The following is a 22706-nucleotide window of genomic DNA, read 5'->3' on the forward strand; positions in this document are numbered from 1 at the left end:
GCTAAGCATCTTTTTGTATGTTTAAAGCGTATTTGTAATTATTTTTCTTTGAAGTCTTTGTTCTCCAGTCCTTTGCCTATTTTTCTAGTGGGTGGTTGAACATAAATTGTTAGATATTTTACAAGGCGTACTAAGTATATATTTGTACTTGGGAAAAAATGATTTAAGAAGGAAAAAAAGATGTTAAAACTTCAGTCATAAAAACGAATATACCACCAGCCTTTCTGCCACGAGCCTGGAATCCGGCCACGGTAGCGGTGGGGACGGGAATCCGCAAGGAGTCTCTGACCACTGCGACAGGCGCCAGACCCGACGACGCATGCTCGGAAGAGTCTCGCCTGAATCCTTACATCTGTTGCGCATGCTCCCCTGATTCCGCCACAAAATCTGTGTGCGCATGCTCCTAAACCTGCCTTCCTGGGAGATTTCTCACAAAGAACTGAAGGCGTTTGCTGCTACGGATTGCTGGCGCTGAGAGCCTCGCGTGGTCCCCTGCTGTCGGAAAATGTCCCGAAACACCATCCCTGGTTTGAAGAAGGAATTCCACTACAAAACCAGGCTTCTTCCTGTGGCTCTTAAACAAACAAAAACCCCACTGCATTACATCAGCGGGTATTCATCACCGCCCCTCTCTAAACAGTGTCTACAGCGAGTCTTTCAAATTGATGCTTTATATTGAGGAGGAAGTAGATGATAAATGACTTTCAAGCGTGTCACGACTCTAATAGTAAGCCAAATACTTTTAATGTTCCATAGGCTGCGACAGAGAGAGAGAGAGAGAGAGAGAGAGAGAGAGAGAGACTCCTAGACAGAAAAGGCTGGGGGTGGGGGGGGAAGAATCTATTATTCACGGAGAAAAAGATGCTCTGACTTTCCCCGTTTGGTTGACGCGATGGAGAATTAAACCTTATCGAAGGATACCATCGACTCCAAGAAGAATGCTGCACCAGTCACGTTTCTGCATTTTGTGAGGCTTTTTGAAAGCTCTAGAGGTAATGCCCAAGGTTTTTAAACTGAATTCTGGAGAGGCGGTTCTGGATGCCTGAGGACTGTTTTCCCCAATAAGAAGCTGTAATGTTGGCTCCACTCTCCCCTCCCCGCAAAACATCTTGTGTTCAATACCTGGTTATATGTGGCCTAAAGAGAGAAGTTTGTTTAGGGACCAGTGAATTTTTTGTTAGTGAGTCCTGCCAAACATTACCTTAATATTTTAAATTTCCCTTTCTAAATAATAATTTGAAATGTCAGATAGTACCTGCTAAGAAGAGGGTGAGAGAGCGGTGGCTGAAACAAATGTTTCTTCCAAACACGCAGTTTTCCCTACCATTTCAGAAGCTGCCAATGCCTGGTGAGATACTTCATCAAAGCTCTAATGGGCCAGCTTATTTCAGAAAATGGACCAGAGCCATGGCTGCATAAATGCAGCTTTGCACAACTATGGCGCTCCTGCTTGGAGCCAGCTGGATCAGGAGACCTGTCCCTAAACTAATGTATCCCATGCCCTGGTCTTTATTTATAAAGTTAGTTATAAAATAGGTGCACTGTGTAAGACCACTGTGAGAGTAAGTTCTTTAATAGCAACTTTGGGTCAGATTTCTGCATTAGAATTTCTTTTTATCTTTTCCTGAAGCTTATAACTACTTCTTACTCTTGATGTTTATTTGGACTTAGCAATGTGGATATTGTTGATGGCCTTTGTAAAAGTATTTTCAATGGCATTGCAGGGTCAGAGGTGCAATTAGGGTGGATTTTAAGAGACAATGGGAGTCAGTAGAAAAAGCATGTGTATACCAGTGGTCTTTAAACTAGGGCACACAAAGACTTTCCAAGGGACTAATTTTCAGGTCCTCAATTTCATATAAACTCTTTTCTAAAATTGCATTTTCCTAAAAACACTCTTCTTAAGAGCAGGCCTGTGTTGTGGGCACAGGTTCCCCTTTCCCACTTCAGCTTCCACAGTCACTCTTTTCCCTTTTTCCAAAAGAAAGGCATACATCTCCTCCCTGTATAACAATGGCATGTTGCCCCAGGCTGCAAAATGTCCAGGGATGACAAGCAGAGGGACAATTCACAACATTGACATTGAGTTGAGAAAGCAGTAACTCCAATAAATTATTTTGAATGTTGGGTGTTTTCATATTCTTTCAACAAAATTGAAGAAGATGACAGATGATAATGTGATAATAGTACACAGAGTCCTTTGGGGCATTAATTTAGGAGTCCAAAGAAATGACTGCTATTGCTGCAACAGATTTTCTTCTATTTCTGTCTACTTAGTAATGTGAACAAGTTTCTTATCACATAAAAATGAAAAATTGGAATTTAATTGATGCTGAGCCCCATCATTCTGAGCAGTAAGCTATCCTCAAAAATATAAGCCAATCAGGGAATTCTCTGGCAGTCCAGTGTTTAGGACTCCGCGCTTTCGCTTTCACTGCCAAGGGCTTGGGTTTGATCCCTGGTTGGGGAACTAAAATCCTGCAGGCCATGCAACTAAAAAAAAATTTTAAAAAAGAGAGAGAGAGAAATATAAGCCAATCAAAAAAATCTACTCATTTCACTTAAGATAGCATTTCCAATAAAATTTTACTTCAATGTGATTTTGATCCGTTATGTTTTAATAATTACAACAAATCCACAAGACACTTTAACTTTTAGAGACTTCTGGTCACAGGAAAAATGTAAACATTTTAATTTCATATACTTTTTTCCAAAAAAGTATGTTAGGTAATCAATAGAAGACTTTGAAGCATAAGATATGTTACATTAGGATAAAATTCTGTGAAGAAAGTGAATTAGAACTAGGAGTTAAATTTTAAAAAAAGGAATGATGTAAAATTTGTGTGCTAAAGACGAGTTTTTTAAATTGTTTTTGGTTTTTTAGTGAATGATGATATCATATTTAGATTTACTGATATATTTTAAAGACTGATGTGGCAGTGTTAAAACACCAATATTTACAATACTCTGGAAATTACAGCCTTTGCAACTATCTAAACAATGTGAAAAAATTTAAACGTTAAACTAATAACGTGCCAAGTGGGTACATAGCTTTACAAAATTCTTCTAGGGTGCTGTAAGCAAAAAAATTTGAAGACCACTTCTGAGGAAAAATTCTTTCAGGTTCTGCTGTGAGGGAGAATGGAGAAATGGGATGGTGGCTGAAGGGTAAATATTGGGTCAACAGGGATGATATGAAGTATGAGATGAGGCATGTTTTGAAGCTGATGGGAGTGGAGGGGGGGAAAGATTCTTCTCTACCCTCTTAGGGTCTCCAGGTGGGCTTCAGAATTAAGCTAACATTAGGACAGATGAGCAGGAGAAAGGCATACAAGTTTTATTAAATTTTTACATGTACATGGGGCCTTTACAAGAGACTGAAGGCCCGAAGAATTGACTAGATTAGAAAGCTTTTATACCTTTTAGACTAAGACACCATAAACTTGTGAAGAAATAACAAGATAAAGGGGTTTGGGCTGGTGCAGTAAATTAAAGGAAAGTGGCTTTGAGATATATTGGGGCAGGGCAAGACAGATGAGTTATTTTAGTAAGTTTGTTTGTAGAGATGTATTTCAGCATTGATTCCCAGTCTATGTCCTCCCTGGTACAGGGAGGACACCTTTCTCATGTGAAATTTTATGGTGTGTTTTTTAGGTAGAAAAAAGGAGGCCAGAGAGCCCTTCCTGCATCTGCTGTTTCTTAAGTGCCCTTGGCTCAAAATAATCAATATGCCAAAGTGACATATTTTGGGGTGGTATGTCCTGATAGAGCTGATGTAGGAGAGGGGAGTGAAGTTCTAGGCCAGTGAGAGCCAAAGGGATCCAGGGCAGAAGCAGAGTGATTGGTCAGTTTTGATACAGGAGGCAAGGAGAAGGAGGCTGGAAGTATAGGTAAATTGATAGATACGGTGGAAGGAGATGAGATAGTCTCCCTTTTTTTTTTTCAATAAAAAATGGAATGAGATGGGGCATCAGCTGAGAGGGGTGGGTGTTGTGAGAAGTGAGTGTTTAGGAGATGTTGAGAAGTAGGAGACAGACCACATTGTATGTAAGTATAATCTTATCTGAAATCTACATTTACAACCTAGATGTCCAAATGTGTTTGGTAGTCTGTGGAAAAACGTATGCTTTTGCTTTATGGAAGGGAACTTGTGATCTATCACTCAAGGAATTCTTATCAAGAGAGAAAACATTAAAATTAAAAAATTTTTCCTATTATCCAACCCCATATAAATACTATTACAGTTTTCACTCATATTTTCAACATTTTGAAATCCCCTTACAAATCTCAAAAAGTCCTTAACGTTTGATATATATTGTCACCTCTGACTCTGAAGGACTATGCTGGAATACTAGAGGATCGTCACTGCCTTTTTTTGTATATTTTCACACGTTTTATGTCAACTTGAGAAAAAATACGGCAGTCATATAAGTCAAATAATGATAAAAGTCCTTGTTATACCAGAAGTGAATACAGAAGAAATTTTTATTTTAAAACTCTGCTAAAAGTGCTTTGTTCCTAAAATCAAATTTGTTTTGTTTTCTTCATTGAAATCTTAGAATGGTGCTGAATATTTTAAAAATTGTATTGGTTTGTGTAAAGATAATAGATTTTTGTCAAATTGATCACTTGATAGCAAATATATTTCCTTAGTTCTTAACAAGCCTACTATGTAAAACTAAAATACTAAAAAATAGGGCTTCCCTGGCGGCACAGTGGTTAAGAATCCCCCCGCCAATGCAGGGGACATGGGTTTGAGCCCTGGTCTGGGAAGTTCCCACATGCCGCGGAGCAACTAAGCCCGTGTGCCACAGCTACTGAGCCTGTGCTTTAGAGCCCGCAAGCCACAACTACTGAGCCCGCGTGCCTAGAGCCCGTGCTCTGCAGCAAGAGAAGCCACTGAAATGAGAAGCCCAAGCACCACAACAGAGAGTAGCCCCCACTCTCTGCAACTAGAGAAAGCCCAGGCACAGTAATGAAGACCCAATGCAGCCAAAAATAAAATAACTAAAAAAATAAATAAATTTTAAAAAATAAAAAATAAAATACTAAAAAATAGAGCTACTCATATTTAAAACTTTAATTTTGTCATACGTATACATTTAATACCATATGTCTTGGGAGCTCTCTCCTAAATACCAACTTATTAAAATATAAACTTCATATCTCATGATATAGAATTCTTTTCATCTAAAATATTGAACCTATATGGCAAGGAACAGAGCAAAACAAAACTTTCTTTAAAAACAAAACCAAAAAACAAATATACTTCAAATACGCTACTATCTAAATCCTGAGTTTCAGTTCCTGGCTTTAGGTAGGGAAACCAAAGAAATCTTGTTATCCAAATCTATTTGTTCCTGGCTATACTAGCCAATAGCAGGAGTTTAGATAGCCAAGAAATTATCCAGAAGATTACTTGAATCTCAAGTTCCCGAGTTTGGATAGCAAGGGTTGCCTTGGGCATTTTTCTCCACATATATGCACAAAGATGTTATGACTACTCAGATGTATCATCTATCAGAAACAGTTCATCATTCTGTACTTTTCTTTCTCTTCCCTCATCCCTAAAACCCAATCAAGTCCTGAAAACTTGTATCTCCTTACTCAAATCTATTTCCCTCCATAATTCTCACTTACTCCAACAAGTCTCTTAATGGTCACCATGTAAATCATGCCTCTCTTTGGTCCATTGTTTACACTGTAACCGGAGAAAATATTCTAGACATTTTAATCATGCCACTGCCCTGTTTAACACCCTTCAGTGGTTCATCATTGCCCTTAGGATCAAAGCCTATGTCTCCAGAGCTTCATCCCACATCTTTTCCTGCTACCCTGACTCTAGTCCAGGCACATCAAACTATTACACTTGCCTTTTATCCTGAAAGATTCACATCCTCTTATCTCCAGGGCCTTGTTTATGCTGTCTCCACCTTCCTGGAACAATGTCATCCCCTTCATGTGGATAGCCTCTACTTCAGCTCTACGCCTAAAATGTTACTTTCTTTGGAGAGGCACCTCCTGATCTCCTTTCTCCTCATCTGAAGAGTAGATTAGGGGTCTATTCTCTGAATCCCATCAGAACCCATGCTCCCCACTGCATAGCAGTCTATTTTGTGAAGCACCTTATCTATACCCCCTAAACTCTAGGAGTATAGCCAGTATCCCTAGTTCTTAGCACAGTGTAGACACACAGTAAGTGTATGCTCAATAAATATTGCTGCCTGGATGAATTAACATTTCCAATAAAATTAGTATAACCTGCTCTATAAACTCAAATACACATATATTTGCAATGCTTTTATTTTTTCCTAACAATTGCTTAATTACCTAAAAGCCCTTTTAGCAGGAAGCCCATTATGTCCCACTTGTAGAACACTCCCCCATAAATTGCCCAGATACCCCAAGAGATAACTTATTCAGTCTATAGCAGGTTCTGTTCTCTTCTTAATTGGAGTCTGATCAATTGGCTAATGCCATAGTTTCTCATTATCTCACATTGTCACTTTTGGAAACTGGTCCCCCTCGATCCAAAAGGCACTGCTTGTCCACTGCTTGTGGATGACGCCCTTGCCTGTCTATATTCCTGCTATGAGGTCGAACTCTCTGAAGGAAGATAAGTTAAGTTTGCCAAGGATGTTCCACATTTGGCCCCCCAAGGGCCCACTCTTAACAATCAGCCACAGGAGGGCTGGGTCAGGACGACTCAAGGTATCAAGGTTCCAGAACCACATTTCTCCCTTTCCCTCCAGCAAGCACCACTTCCCAAAAAAATGAGGCAGTTTCTTGTTTATTATGTTTATATCAAGACACAGAAAGTCTTGCTATGCCCTTCTCCCAGGACATTCAGAGCTCCCTACTGTTTGTCTATCCTTCTAAGTAAGGCTTCGCTTGTCATTCTCTACCCTAGCCTGTGATCTGAAAGAAAGGAAAAGCACAAATTTGATCTTTTGCAGAGTACTTTTCTGGTCAGGCACCATGGCATGTCAAGAAAGAAGAGACAGGTATGGAAAGATACTGAACTAGTTGAAGTTTGGAAACTTAAGTCTATCCTAATTTTGCAATCAACTGGTTGGCCTAATGACTTTAGCCTCTTTAGAGCTCAGTTTTTATCATCTGAAAAAGCAGAAGACACTTTGATCCTTTCCAGCTCTTTAGAATTCTATAATTTCAATATTTTTCTTAAAAATCAATTTTGTTGAAATATGATTTACATATAATGAAATGCATTTCAAGTATGCAGTTTCAAGTGTTTTGACAAATTTATACTATTATCAAGTTATAAACCATTTCCATCACCCCAAAATGGAATTTCCATTTCCATCATAGTTCCCCCTCATGCCTCTCTGCAATGAATTCCCCTGCCCTAGGCAACCACTGATCTGCTATTTGTTACTATAGATACAGTTTTTCCTATTCTAGAATTTCATGTAAACGGAATGATACAGTATATACTCTTTCTAGTTTACTATTTTTTATCATGGTGACATATGTATAACAAAAAAATATGGAATGCTTCATAAATTTGTGTCATCTTTGTGCAGAGGTCATGCTAATCTTTCCTGTATAGTTCCAGTTTTAGTATACATGGTGCCAAAGTGAACACAGTATGTAAAACACAGTATGTAAAGACCTCTTTCGTACCTGGGTTTGTTTTTTGTTTTTGCATGGCATAATATTTTTGTGATTCACTCCTGTTATTGCACGTTCAAGATATTTTAAATATATTTTTTAAGCAAATAGTGCTTTTAGACTGGATACTTTTTTGAATACCACCATTCAAATATTAAAAAGTTAAAAAGGGACTTCCCTGGTGGCACAGTGGTTAAGAATCCATCTGCCGATGCAGGGAACATGGGTTCAACCCCTGGTCCAGGAAGATCCCACATGCCGCAGAGCAACTGAGCCCGTGGGCCACAACTACTGAGCCTGCACTCTAGAGCGCATGCACCACAACTACTGAGACTGCGCGCCTAGAGCCCGTGCTCCACAACAAGAGACGCCACTGCAATGAGAAGCCCACATACTGCAACGAAGAGTAGCCTCCCGTCGCCGCAACTAGAGAAAGCCCGCGTACAGCAACGAAGACCCAACGCAGCCAAAAATAAATAAAATAAATTTAAAAAGTTAAATAAACTTGAGTAATTTCTTGATTTCACATTGTATTTGTTTATTAGCAAAGAAAAGGATCCTCTGCTATTTATTTTCAGAATTGATTGATTTCACAGGTGAGAATGTAATGGTGGCCCATATAAGGATGATATCAGAGGAGGGCAACAGGGATAACTCTAAGGTAGCAGGTAATGGCAACCCATTGTGAGGAGAGCATTGGAGAGAGTAGCAGCAGCAGGGGCAGGAGATTGGCTCATACAGAGGATTCAACACATAATAAAAAGTATTTCAGGGACTTCCCTGGTGGTCCAGTAGGTAAGACTCCACACTCCCAATGCAGGGGACCCAGGTTCAATCCCTGGTGGGGGACCTAGATCCCGCAGGCATTTTGCAACTAAGAGTCTGCATGCCTCAACTAAGAAGTCCACATGCCGCAACTAAGAAGCCCACGTGCCACAACTAAGAAGCCCACGTGCCACAACTAAGGAGCCCACATGCCACAATTAAGAGTCTGCATGACACAACTAAGAGTCTGCATGCTGCAACTAAGAGTCCGCATGCTGCAACTAAAAGATCCTGCATGCCACAGCGAAGATCTGGCGTGCCACAACTAAGACCCAGCACAGCCAAAATAAGTGAATAAAATAAAATATTTAAAAAAATATATATATTTCAGATAATGGTAGCCAGATTTCTCACTGACTGACAAGGAAGAAACAAAAACAAAAAGGGAGAAAATTAGATGAATCCCGTGTTATTGAACTGGGTTTGGAATTATCAATGTGAAATAATATAGAAGGAAGGTATATACTTATACTTCCTAGGTCTGACCACAGAGTGGGACTGGAAGCAGAAATATCCTAGTAGAGTATATCTAGGACCTAGATGTTGGTTTCTAAATAACATCGTCACTAAAAGGAACCAGTGTTCCTTGAATAAATAGCTGATTCCAGAGAGGAACAGGGAAAATACCAGTTGAGCTTGGAACATCTTATTGTGCTGAGAAGTATGGAAGTGATAAAAAGTAAGTGATGGAGAGATGCCAAGAGGACTCAGGATCTGGCTTGAAGGGGCTCCCACTGGCCAAGTCTGGGATAATTTGAGCATCGAACCAATGATATATATATATTTTTTTAAACCCCATTTCTGGTACATTGTAGCAGAGTCACCACAGGCATTTAATCACCTTGAGCCTCATTATATTTCTTTTTTAAAAAAAATTAATTAATTAATTTTATTTATTTATTTTTGGCTCTGTTGGGTCTTCGTCGCTGCGCACGGGCTTTCTCTAATTGCGGGGAGCGGGGGCTACTCTTCTGTATGGTGCACGGGCTTCTCATTGTGGTGTCTTCTCTTATGGCTGAGCACGGGCTCTAGGCGCATGGGGTCAGTAGTTGTGGCACATGGGCTCAGTAGTGGTGGCTCGCGGGCTCTAGAGCGCAGGCTCAGTAGCTGTGGTGCACGGGCTTAGTTGCTCTGCGGCATGTGGGATCTTCCCAGACCAGGGCATGAACCTGTGTCCCCTGCACTGGCAGGCAGATTCTTAACCACTGCGCCACCAGGGAAGCCAGAAATCACTTTTAAAAAATATATTTACTGGGCTTCCCTGGTGGCGCAGTGGTTGAGAGTCCGCCTGCCGATGCAGGGGACATGGGTTCGTGCCCCGGTCCGGGAGGATCCCACATGCCGCGGAGCGGCTGGGCCCGTGAGCCATGGCCGCTGGGCCTGCGCGTCCAGAGCCTGTGCTCCGCAGCAGGAGAGGCTACAACAGTGAGAGGCCCGCGTACCGCAAAAAAAAAAAAAAGTATATATATATATTTACTATCTTGGCCAGAATTCCTTAGAACTCTTTTTTTTTCCCCCCTAGAATTCTTTAGGCTCTGTTAGGATGCATTTGCTTGCAAGTAACAGGAAATCTAACTCAACTCTCTGAAACAATAAAAAAAAAAAGCATGTTCTCACAAAATGTTCTGAGGTAGTTTAGCCAAAGTGTTAATCGCCAGCCCCAGATTTTCATTAAATTGTTCCCCTCTTTCGTCTCTCAGCATAGCAGCTTTGTCCTCCTCTCTTGGCTCTCCTCATGACTGCAATACGGTTTCAGCAACTCCAAGCTTAATGTTCTGACAATACAACATCCAACGGCCTGAAAGGGAAGAAGAGTACATCCCTTACTCGTGCCTATTTTTAAACATCAGGGAAACTTTCCCAGAAGCGCTACAACAGACTTTCCCTCACCTCCCATTATCCATAATCACATGCTTCTCCTTAAATGAACCACTGGCAAGGGAATTTGAATCACCATTACTAGGCTGGACTAATCAAAATTCATCTTCTGGGGCTAGTAAAGGGTCAGCTTCCTTTACAAGCATTTTACCACTTAATACCTGAACAAAATTGGAATTCTATTAGCAAAGAAAGAATGGAAGGGCTGCTGGGTAAGCAACCAACATTATCTTCCACATAACACTCCTTAATTTGATTGAATAATATTTAAAGATTTCTTTAGATAGCTCTGTTTTCCAGTGTATAGGAAAGTTAAAAGAATATATGTTATATTTAGTGGATTAATGAATTTATTTCACCACATTCAGGGATTTGATTTTTATAAATCCAATTATAACCAGTTCAAACCTCCACTCACAGTCCCCTCACTCCTTTGAATCACATCCATCCCACTGCTGGCTTCCCTGGACACATAATTCACTTATCTAGTCACTGGCTTCCTCTCACCCTCAGCAGTCACTGAGATGGATTCACATCTTCATCTGATCACCGTCTGTGTGGCCCAGTAGAGACCAAGGTATAGCTTGAATGGAGTAGGAAAGAAGGGTGAGAGATGAACAAAGGGATTGTAGGGACGACCCTGCCCCCTTCTCACATATGTTGATTCTAAAAGTGGAAAACCAAAAAACAATGTTTACATTACTATGACTGTGTAAATACCGTTCACTGAAGAGCCAAAGACTTTTCTCTGATTGTACTTTCTTCTCTGGTTCCAGTGCATGACTGAAACAAGGTCCTCTTCATGTCTCTCCTCTGTTGGGTCCCTTGTTTTTTGGGTAACCACACCTTCTTTTCCTTTTGCTGGTGTATTACATACACAAATAACCTCCTGAGAAAGTACGTATGGAAGGTAAACTTCCTGAGTCATTGATTAACTAAAAGTCTCTCCACTCTGCTCTCATACCTGATAGTTTAGGCACAGAATTGAAGATTCAAAGCATTTTCTATTGTCTTCTTTGCCTTGCTCCATTGTCCTCTACCTTCCCATGTTGCTCTTGAGAATACAACGTCATCTCAATTCCCTGTAATTTGACTATGGCTTGTTTTTTCCCTCTGTGGAAGGTTTTAGAGTCTTCTCTTTATCTGTGGCATTGTGAATTTCACTACGCTATAGATACACCTTGTTTTTTCATTCTTGATTTTTTTTTTTGGCATCACTTACTTTTACTTTTTATTGTAAAAAGCACATACAAGAATTTTAAGAAATTATTAATATATGACAAATCAAAACCACGGTTGAGTTATTAAACCCATTTTTGTATACATACACTAAAATTCCAAAAGTAGAATATCATTAAATATGAGAAATATGGTAGCATTATCATATATACACAGCTCACACAGAGATCTGTCTGGGTCATCTCTGAAGCTTTTATGTACATGTCATTGATACAAAAAGCCTGCAATTGAACTTCTACTCTCCAATTGTCCTTTTCCTGATATATATGGTTAAATATTTAAGGAACTTTAGAGATATAAAGAAAATGCATTGAATGCTAAGAGCTCTATGTGCTTTACTCTGAACAATTGTACACTGTACCTTGAGAAAAAACTTTTGTAGTCCATTCTTAGCTAAGGTAGTGGAAGACTCTTCTAGTTCCTTTTTAGTCAGTTTAAGTTTTTCCTAGTCAGTTATTTGAGGGCAAAGTACAAAAATAGCTTGGGAACCAAATCCCATTTTTACATTGTTAAGTTCATTATAAAATGCCACTCAATTTTTTTATTTTTTTTTTTTTGCGGTACGCGGGCCTCTCACTGTTGTGGCCTCTCCCGTTGCAGAGCACAGGTTCCGGACGCGCAGGCTCAGCGGCCATGGCTCACGGGCCTAGCCGCTCCGCGGCATGTGGGATCTTCCCGGACTGAGGCACGAACCTGTGTCCCCTGCATCGGCAGGCGGACTCTGAACCACTGAGCCACCAGGGAAGCCCGCCACTCAATTTTTAAAAGTCACTAAAAGGACACTTTCTGCAGCAAAAAAGGGCTAAGTTCAAGTTTTTGTTGTTTGACAAAGACACAATAATGCAATACATAGGTCATATAATCATTACAGCCTAAAGTGAAGTGTATGCAGTTCAGGGAAAAACAACTTTGCTATTATTTGTTCCTCGTCTCCTTCCCAAACAATGAGGAGAATCTCTTGTCATTTTATATATGTACTTCTTTTTTAAACCTTAGTTTATATGCTGAAAGTTTATTAATCTATTTATATTCAAAATGTATAATGGCACTTTTCTAGACACAGTGGCTTCTCAGTGGTTTAGCTGAGTTCTTCCGTATACAATGAATTGACTTCTAGGTAGTTGACAACTCCTGTGTGGGGCTCTCTCCTAGAATGTTTGTTTCAGTGTGGATGACAAGAAGCTGGGCACAATTCTCCCAGATGCCCCAATCCAAGTCTGCTCTTCTATTTTAATTTCTCATTTCAGCCAGTGGCTCTTCCAAGAAAAAAATCTTGAGATTATCCTCAATTTTCCACCCCTGTCCTACCATTTCATAACTCAATTTCCAAGTTTTGTTGATTTTATTTCCTAAACAGCTCTTGACTCTCATGCTTCCTATTTCATCCCCACTTAATCATTTTATGTGTCAATTTGGCTACATTATAGTACAATTTGGCTGTGTTGGGTCTTCATTGCTGCGTGCGGGCTTTCTCTAGTTGCGGTGAGCGGGGGCTACTCTTCATTGCGGTGCACGGGCTTCTCATTGCAGTGGCTTCTCTTGTTGCAGAGCACGGGCTCTAGGTGCGCGGGCTTCAGTAGTTGTGGCATGTAGGCTCAGTAGTTGTGGCTCGCAGGCTCTAGAGCGCAGGTTCAGTAGTTGTGGTGCACGGGCATACTTGCTCCACGGCATGTGGGATCTTCCCAGACCAGGGCTTGAACCTGTGTCCCCTGCACTGGCAGGCGGATTCCTAACCACTGCGCCAACTGGGAAGTCCCAAAACTTTAAAACTTTTGAAAGTAAATACTGGTGTAAATATCTGAATAAGAAAGGATTTCTTAAATGAGACTCAGAAAGTACTAACCATAAGGGAAAAAACTGTCATATATGCCTACATTAAAGTTAAACTCCACGAACAAAGGCACCTTTAACAAAGTGGAAAGCAAATGCCACAGTCTGGAAGAAGATATTTATAGTGCATAGAATCAATAAAGGATTAGTAGCCAGATTATAAACATATCCTACAAAATTAGATTTTTAAAACCCAATAGAAAAATGGGCAAAGGATATCAACAGGCAATTTTTAAAGGACTAAACACACTTGGGCAATAAACACCTGAATATATGCTCAACCTCAGTAATAATCAGGAGCATATAAATAAAAATAACAAGTCACCATTTCATACTCATTAGACTAATAAAAATTGAAGTCTATCAGTACCTTGGTAACCATTCACAAACATTCAGACCCTAAAGGTAGGAATGGGGATGCTTTGAGGTGATCACGTCTTGTTTTGGCCAATTAAATGTGAGCAGAAGTGATGTCCGTCACTTCTGTGCAGAAACTTTCACAGCCAGAGTGTGAGCCCTTTAGTTCTTTCTCCCTGCCTCTCAGAAGCATGTGTCAGGATGGATCCTCTCAGCCCAGGTCCCTGAGTGACTGTGACAAACGGCCCTTCACTGTTTACCTGCACTGCACTTGCAGCAAGAAACAAACCTTTGAATTAAGTCACTGGTCGTTCTTGGTTATTGTGGCTTAATTTAGTCATCCTGATGATACAACCTTCATTGTTGGTGAGGAAGCTGAACAACAGGGACTCTCACATACTGCTAGCAGGAGGCCAAGCTGGTACAGCAACTCTGGAGAAAAGTTTGGAAACTTTTAGTCAATTTGTGCAACTCATATATGCACAAGGACAATGATGGAAAGTTTTTATTGTAGCATTATTTTAAGAGAAAAACTGAAAATAAACTCAATGCCCACTGACAGGAAACAGATATATACATTTTTGTAGATTCACAGAATAGATGACTATAGAGTAGCTAAAATAAATAAACAGAAGCTATCTGTCTCAAAATGTATAAATCTCAAAACCATAATTTAGAGTATAAAAAATCATATAAGGAGATAAGTTCACTATATAAAGTTTAAATAGTATATTATGTTATGGATACATAGTATATGTAGTAAAAGTATCATAACATGCATGGGCATAATAAACATCAAATTTCAGAGAAGTGTTTACTTCTGGGAAAGGAAAAGCTAGAAGCAGTGTCATCTATATAGGGTGAGGGTATTTGAAATGCTTCATTTCTTAAAAAAAAATATATATATATATCATATTATTATGTTAAAATGCTGGGTGGTAGGTACCTGAATGTTTGTTGTATTATCCTCTGTACTTTTCTGTCTAGTTGAAATATTTAATAATTAAAAAGAAAACATAGGCAAACAACAATGAAAAGAAAGAGCATCTATAATTCTGCCTTACCTGCTCCATCCCTGAAATGACCTCTATTAACATATTGGTGTAAACCTGTCTAATGCTTCTCTGTGTCTTTGTGTCTCTGCCCAGCTGGCTAGGAGGAACAGGGTGGCAAGTCTTCAGATAACTGCAGCGAGGACAGTGCAGAGTTTCGCAGGCTAGATATTTTGGACCTCAACTTACTCATTTAGAAGACATAATTATGCTAAGTTAATATATTTATTAAAAGGAGAAACAGTTCATTATTCTATATTTAAGAATTTGCATTAATTCATTTCCCATCACTTATTTTGATTCTTTAAACATTTTTCCTCTCAATTTTTCAGAACTATTAGAGACTTCTAAATGCATATAAAACCTTTAGAATAAACATACAGAAGCATGTCTATGAGAACAGAAAATTCTGGCATTGAAGAAGGGCGTCATATTTAAGTTTGATCTTTTAAGTGGTGTTTCTCGTTTTGTTTTTCTGCTTTTCTACCTTTTTCTCATTTGCCTTCTAGGATTCCTTATTAGCTAAAATTCCTCTTATCAGCTCTCTCCCCAATATTCTGTTTCCTTCTACAAACAATATACATATGCACACTTGGTAAGGAAGACTAAGCAAGCATGAAGCTTAATGTGATTTAATTTAAACTATGGTTTCCTTGAGCTTTTAGCGCCACCTTGTGGCAGCACTCTGATGTCAGAATCTATGCTTTCCTGATTTCTTTTTATGCTCCTGAACACAACTCTGACTGAGGTTTACAGTATTAGTCATTTAAAGATATCATGTCACATAGCAGTATGGTTCTCAACGTGTCTGCAATAGAGTCACCTGGTGACCTTTAAAAAAATACTAACCTAGGCCCACTCCAGAACCACTGTCAGAGAGACTTACACTGATTTGTTGGACAAAGCTAGATGTCATTTAACAAATATTCAGCTATTGCACATCACTTACTGGGAAAAAGTCATGTTTCTTCCCTGAGTATACAACTACGTAACATTAGAAATGAAAAATGCACTTTAGAAATCCCCCCTCAAGTATTTGTTCTTGATGTAAAATAATTCTGACAGTTGCCTACGTTTCTTGCTGAAGTTTCACTTTTTCTTAATTTTTTTTTAAATTCTCACCGGCATGTGGGATCTTAGTTCCCCGACCAGGAATCAAACCCGTGCCCGCTGCAGTGGAAGCGTGGAGTCTTAAACCACTGGACCGCTAGGGAAGTCTCTGAGAGTCTCATAATTTCAATGGTCAATAGCTTCTGGTTGGCTCAAATTTTTTTTTTTTTTAAGATTTTTTGATGTGGACCATTTTTAAAGTCTTTCTTGAATTTGTTACAATATTGCTTCTGTTTTATGTTTTGGTTTTTGGCCGTGAGGCATGTGGGATCTTACCTCCCTGACCAGAGATCGAACCCTACCCCCTGCATTGGAAGGCGAAGTCTTAACCACTGGACCACCAGGGAAGTCCTCAATTTTTTTCTTTAATTTGGGAAAATATATTAACTACAGACAAGCATAGTCTAAACAACCTACCACTCAAAATTAACAAATGTGAACACTGTTGTTTGTTTTGTATATAATTTTACTAATACAGCATAAGAGTTGGTTGGGGAGTCAAGGTCAATAACAACAACAAAAGCAGTGAGAACATCTGACTGCTAAACTGTGGAAACGTTGTGAATGCAACACGATTCAGAGAAGAGAGAGGTCAGCAGATTCATGGAGAAGGTGAGATTTGAGCAGGGACCTGGAGCAAGGGGAAAACTTCAATAGGTAGCAAAGCAAGAGAGCAATCTAGATGGGAGAACAGCATGAGGCAAGGCCAAAAGTGGGAATGAGCACAACATAGTTACTTCTAAATAATAATGGTCTAATAATATTTTACATTTTTTGAGCACTTACATATGTCAGGCACTGTTCTAATTGCTTTACATGCATGTGTTAACTTGTTTAACATAGCAATACCGTCATCAAGGGCCCACTGCTCAGGTCATTCTTTTCTGTTTCTCTTAGACAAGTTGCCATGTCTGGGACTCAGTTTCTCCATCTGGAAAAAAAAAAAGCAGATAATACTGTTCTGTGCATGGATATGTGCATATAGGTAAACACAAGAAGACACTAAATAGAAAATGATATACCTGTTAGGGTAGACTGGTAGGTAAATGGTAACTCTATGTTTAATTTCTTTTGAGGAACTTCCAGACTGCTTTGCAAAGTGCAAAATAGCTGCTCCATTTTACATTCTCACCAGGAGTTCATGAGGATTCCAATTTTGCCACATTCCTGGCCACATTATTAGGTGGCTTTTTGGTGATAGCTATTCTACTGGGTATGAAGTGGTAACTCATGGTTTTCATTTGCATTTCCCTCATGGCTAATGATGTTGAGCATCTTTTCAAGTGGTTTTGGCCAAATGGCCATCTTCTTTGGAGAAATGTCTATTCAAATCCTTTACCATTTAAAAAACTGGGTTGTCTTTTTTAAATTTTGAGTTGTAAGAGTTCTTTATAAATTCTGGATATAAGTCCCTTATCAGATATGTGATTTGTAAATATTTTCTCCCATTCTATAGGCTGTCTTTTCACTTTCTTGATTGTGCCCACTGAAACACAAATGTTTTTAATCTTGGTAAAGTCCAATTTATCTATCTTTCCTTTTGTTGCTTGTGCTTTTAGTGTCTTATCTAAGTATCCACTGCTAAATCCAAGGTTGTAAAGATTTACCCCTGTGTTTTCCTCGAAGAGTTTTACAGTTTGCTTTTACAATTAGGTCTTAGAACCATTTTGAATCAATTTTTGTGTATATAGTGTGAGATGGGGTCTAACTTCACTCCTTTGCAGGAAGCTATCATTTTCCCAGCACCATTTGTAGAAAAGACTATTCTTTCCCCATTGAATGGTCTTGGCACTATTGTTGAAAATCAGTTGGCCATAAATAGCTGGGTTTGTTTCTGGACTCTCAATTCTGCTTCATTGATCTGTGTGTCTGTCCATATGCTAGTACTACACTGCCTTGATTACTGCACCTTTGTAGGAAGAGTTGAAATCAGAAAGAGTGAACCCTTTGTTCTTTTTCAAAATTGTTTTGGCAGTTCTGGGTCCCTTGAGTTTCCATATGAATTTTAGGATTGGTTTGTCAGTTTCTACAATGAAGCCAGCTGGAAATCTGACAGGAACTGTGGTGAATCTGTAGATCAAGTTGAGGGGTATTACCATCTTAACAATATTAAGTGTTCTGATCCATGAACATGGGATAATCTTCCCATTTATTTAGATCTTCTTTAATTTCTTTCAATGATATCTTGTAGTTTTCAGAGTACACATTTTACACTTCTTTTGTGAAATTTATTCTTAAGTATTTTATTCTTTTTGATGCTATTGTAAAGGGAATTTTAAAAAATTTCATATTCATATTTTTCATTGCTAGTATATAGAAATAAATTGATTTTTGTATATTGATTGTATATCCTGAAATCTTGAACTTAATTATATGTTCTAATAGCTTTTAGTGGATTTCTTGGGATTTTCTATATACAAGATCATGTCGTCTGTGAATAGATATGGTTTTACTTTTTTTTTTTAATTTAATTTATTTATTTATTTTTGGCTGCGTTGGGTCTTCGTTGCTGCGCGCGGCCTTTCTCTAGTTGTGGTGAGTGGGGCTACTCTTTGTTGCAGTGCGTGGGCTTCTCATTGCAGTGGCTTCTCTTGTTGCGGAGCATAGGCTCTAGGTGCACAGGCTTCAGTAGTTGTGGCTCGCGGGCTCTAGAGCGCAGGCTCAGTCGTTGGGACACACAGGCTTAGTTACTCCGCGGCATGTGGGATCTTCCCGGACCAGGGCTTGAACCCGTGTGCCCTGAATTGGCAGGTGGATTCTTAACCACTGTGCCACCAGGGAAGCCCTACTTCTTTTCCTATTTGGATGCATTTTATTTTCTGGCATGGAAGACAAATTGCAAACCAATAGACAAAAAAGAAAGAAAGAAGGGGTTTCCCTGGTGGTCCAGCGGTTAAGACTTTGCCTTCCAGTGCAGGGGGTGCGGGTTCAATCCCTGGTCGGGATCCCACATGCCTAGGGGCCAAAAAACCAAAACATAAAACAGAAGCAATATTGTACCAAATTCAATAAAGACTTAAAGAAAAAAAAGAAAAGAAAAAAATAATGATGTAATAATGTCAGATTTGTGATTTGTACAGAAATAAACTATGATGATGTAATGAGAGTGACTTGGGTAGCTACCTTAGATTGGGGACATGGAAATGCCTCCTGTGAGGAAATGACATCTAACCTAAAACCTGAATTATAATAAGGAGGCTTCTAGACAGTGGGAACAGTAATGTGAAGGAACTAAATGGTGGGAATGAGCTTACTTATTGGAGGAGCAGGTAGGCCACGTGACTGGAATGTAGTAGCAAGAGGGGAAAGGAGACTGAGAGGCAGCCAGGGGCTAGTCTGTGTGGGACTTCGTAAACCCGGGCAATGGAAGTTGGATTTTATTCTAGGTTTGATGAGGTGCTACTGGAGTGTGATGTGATCTGATTCACATTTCAAAAGTACTGTAGTTGCTTTGTGAATCACAGAGGTTAGAGTGGGAGCTGGAATCACTTAGGAGGCTTGGAGATGTTAATAACTTGGAGTGATGGATTATGGCGATGGAGAGAAGCAAATGGATGTAGGTTTTATATCAGACTTGCCGATGAATTGGATGTGGGGAGTGAAGGAAAAAGAGGAATAATGAGGAATTTCTAAACATTCAGCTTGTGCACTTGAGTGGGCAGTAGTGCCATTTACTGAACGAGCAGGGAGTTGGTGGTGGGTTGGGGAGACATAACACAAGTCCTGCTTTTATTATGTTAAGTTGGAGACACCTACTGATACTCCAAATACAAATCTCAAGTAGGCACTTGGATAAACAAGGCTAGAACCACAGGGAGTGAGCTGGGATCACTTGTTTTCAGTTTGAAGGAGCTGCCAGTGAGCCAGGAGGCACTCTAAGAGAAAATGTTTCAGGTAATCCAAGGTAAAATTGTTTCAAGGTGTTGGAATGTGCTGATAGACCTAGACTTCAATCCCAGTGTGCGGATTACTTTAGCTCCCTGAACTTTCTTCTCCACCTATAAAATGGGGATAATACCCGATTTGGGGGTTTATGGTGAGACTGAAGGAGATAAGGCACCTTAAGAGAGCTAGCAGCAGTCTCAGCAGCTACTAATTTAGCAACCACTCTTCTACAGTTTGATAACTACTCTTGTCATAGACAAGTAGTAAAAGCGCAACTAGCTACGTTTTCTCAAGGAAAGATAATCTTGGAAGGAGAGCTGCTATAAAACCATGCTGCAGCCTCACTCTCTCCTTCAGTACCTCTTTGAAGACAGCACAGGTCACTCACCACCACACAGCAGGAAACAGTTTTCCTACCTCTTCCTACAAATCCTGTTTACACTGCTTAAATGAGGCAAGAGGTTTAGTATAACAAAGTAACAAATGATGCCACAGCAACCACTGAATTATTATGTGCCTCTTTTCTTTCTTGCATTAAACAAACACACATCAGTCTTAGCAACTCAAGTTATAGGAAGAGGGATATCAATCTCCCATCTTAAAGACTTTTAAGGGCACTTCCCAAATATTAAAATAACAGCAAATTCCCTGGTGGTCTAGTGGTTAGGACTCCACACTCTCACTGCGAAGGGCCCGGGTTTAATCACTGGTCAGGGAACTAAGATCCCACAGTGCAACAATAATAATAGTTAACATTTCTGGAGGCCTTACGATTAGCCAGAAAATACTGTGCTAACTGTTTTAGATCTCTAAATCATTTACCCCGCCCCTGCAACAGTCCTATAAAAGTGGAAATAATATTATCCCCATATCATCCTCCCCAATAGATCAGCTTTAAATGAGAGAGTTAGCCAATTAGAATTGGACTGGCTAGGGACTTCCCTGGTGGTGCAGTGGTTAAGAATCCACCTGACAATGTACAGGACACAGGTTCGAGCCCTGGTCAGGGAAGATCCCACATGCTGTGGAGCAACTAAGCCCGTGTGCCACAAATACTGAGCCTGCGCTCTAGAGTCCGCACGTCACAACTACTGAGCCTGTGAGCCACAACTACTGAGCCTGCGCGCCTAGAACTTGTGCTCCACAACAAAGAGAAGCCACTGCACCGCAACGAAGAGTAACCCCCACTTGCCACAAATAGAGAAAGCCCGCGTGCAGCAACAAAGACCCAACGCAGCCAAAAATAAATAAATAAATAAAATTTAAAAAAGAACTGGACTGGCTATAGTTCTCAGTGCTATCCCAAGATTTACAGCCCAAAAGACATACTATAATTAGTGCACATGTACCATACCACTACCAGCTGTGTTCCCCTAATTTTTAAGGTCTTAAAAAACTCTTAGCTACTTGAGAGTTTAGACCTCTTCTCTTTCAAATAAATAAAGGATAACAAATACTAGGAGCCTTAACTATGCAAATTTGTAAATACTAATTTTCTACATAGCCTAGCATCACACCAAAGGAAAATTAGATTTAAAAAGTTTCATATTTACAATTAGATTTCATAAGACCTAACTATGTATTTCTCTTAGCACTAAAATTTATGGCTAGGTATCCCCAGTGCCTTTTAACTGAGCCATGTGAAAAGGTGAGGTTCATAATAGTTCTTTAAGGAACAGTTGAGGGTTGAAGAATTAATTCGAGGTACTGGAGATAAAAGGGTTTTTGCTTGTTTGTTTGTTTTTATACTAAGATTTGCCTTTGGCAGATTAGCATGATAGGGCTTCAGCCTCTGCTTCCAAAGCACTTAGCATATCTCACAATACCTGGCTGAGTGTTCTGAAGAAGGACAATAGCAAAATGGTCCAACAGTATGGAATCAGCACTGTTACCAAATTATCTTTTCTGAAGTATTTTACCCTTAAACATTTTGCTGAATCTTTACCAGGATAATCTCATTTAAAACAACCTTAAAATTTACAAAGTTCACCTCTTCCATGAAAATGTGTGATCTAGAGCCCATCCGAACATTTTTGAGAAGATGGAATGATTCAGATCGGGGACTTTGCAAACAACTTTTGTCATTAATGTTTATTTCAATTAAATAAATGTGAATTCAGAATTAATGGAAGATAAAACCTCAAAGTATTTGGCAAAACAAATGCTATTACGAGTTTGATTAAAATGTTTGTGGTACCTGTGCTATGAATTACAGACATCCACAAAATTAAAAGCACATTCTGAAGAAAATCAAATTCTGATAAATACTGTTTGTAAAAATTCAGCGGTACAGTCCCCCCAGGGGAGAAGTAATCTGCCTTGCTACCATCAGTTAAAAATCAAATGAGCATATTTTCCTCTTTTAATTGTGACCGTCACAGCACTGTAGAACATGTACAAACCTAAATCCTTTTGATCAGAGTAAACTAAACAAGACACTGGTATTTAACAGGGCGTACAGATCATGTAGTATAAAACATTTTCTTCTGAAAATAAAAATTTTATAATCTGTTTCAAAAATATCAAACAATTGAAAAATATATCGACTGCAACAAAATTTCCAAAGAGAAGTTCAAAAATCTTGGCAAAGCCATACGTATAACATCAAATAAAATCTAGCTTCATTTACCAACTAAAACACTCATTAAAAATAATGATTTCTGTACGTCTAAACTGAGTGTAACACTTGGACATTTCAACAGAAATTGCTGTTCTGTCATACACTATTAAAGTCTGTTCTCTAATCTGAAGAAATTTCAATTATAAGGCAAAGGAAGACTAAAAATAGAAACAGTGCATCTTAAAGTTTTTCAGAGACCTACATACAAGTAATTTCCAAACGCATAATTTTTTTATGCTTATGGTTTGGAACAAATTTTCCCTGAGCACTCTTTCTGC

At 39.3% G+C, this 22706-nt stretch overlaps 1 protein-coding gene and 1 non-coding gene across 3 annotated transcripts in view; both read right to left on the reverse strand.

Moving 5' to 3' along the window:
• Positions 1–7501: 7501 nt before the first annotated feature.
• LOC117196943 (U6 spliceosomal RNA) lies at positions 7502–7606 on the reverse strand. The gene has a single exon (XR_004477383.1). It is a non-coding gene; the product is annotated as a U6 spliceosomal RNA (small nuclear RNA).
• A 9259-nt stretch (positions 7607–16865) lies between these two features.
• The window catches only part of SANBR (SANT and BTB domain regulator of CSR), a 72112-nt gene continuing 66271 nt past the window's right edge, over positions 16866–22706 (reverse strand). The window contains exon 23 of one of the 2 annotated variants that reach the window (XR_007470807.1): positions 16866–21379. The gene's annotated coding sequence lies outside the window, so the exon portion shown is untranslated. The remainder of the gene's footprint in view (positions 21380–22706) is intronic. The other variant, XR_007470808.1, reaches the window with a different exon arrangement.

The sequence above is a fragment of the Orcinus orca genome, chromosome 13 (assembly GCF_937001465.1).
Source record: "Orcinus orca chromosome 13, mOrcOrc1.1, whole genome shotgun sequence".
In the NCBI taxonomy this organism is placed as follows: Eukaryota; Metazoa; Chordata; class Mammalia; order Artiodactyla; family Delphinidae; genus Orcinus; species Orcinus orca.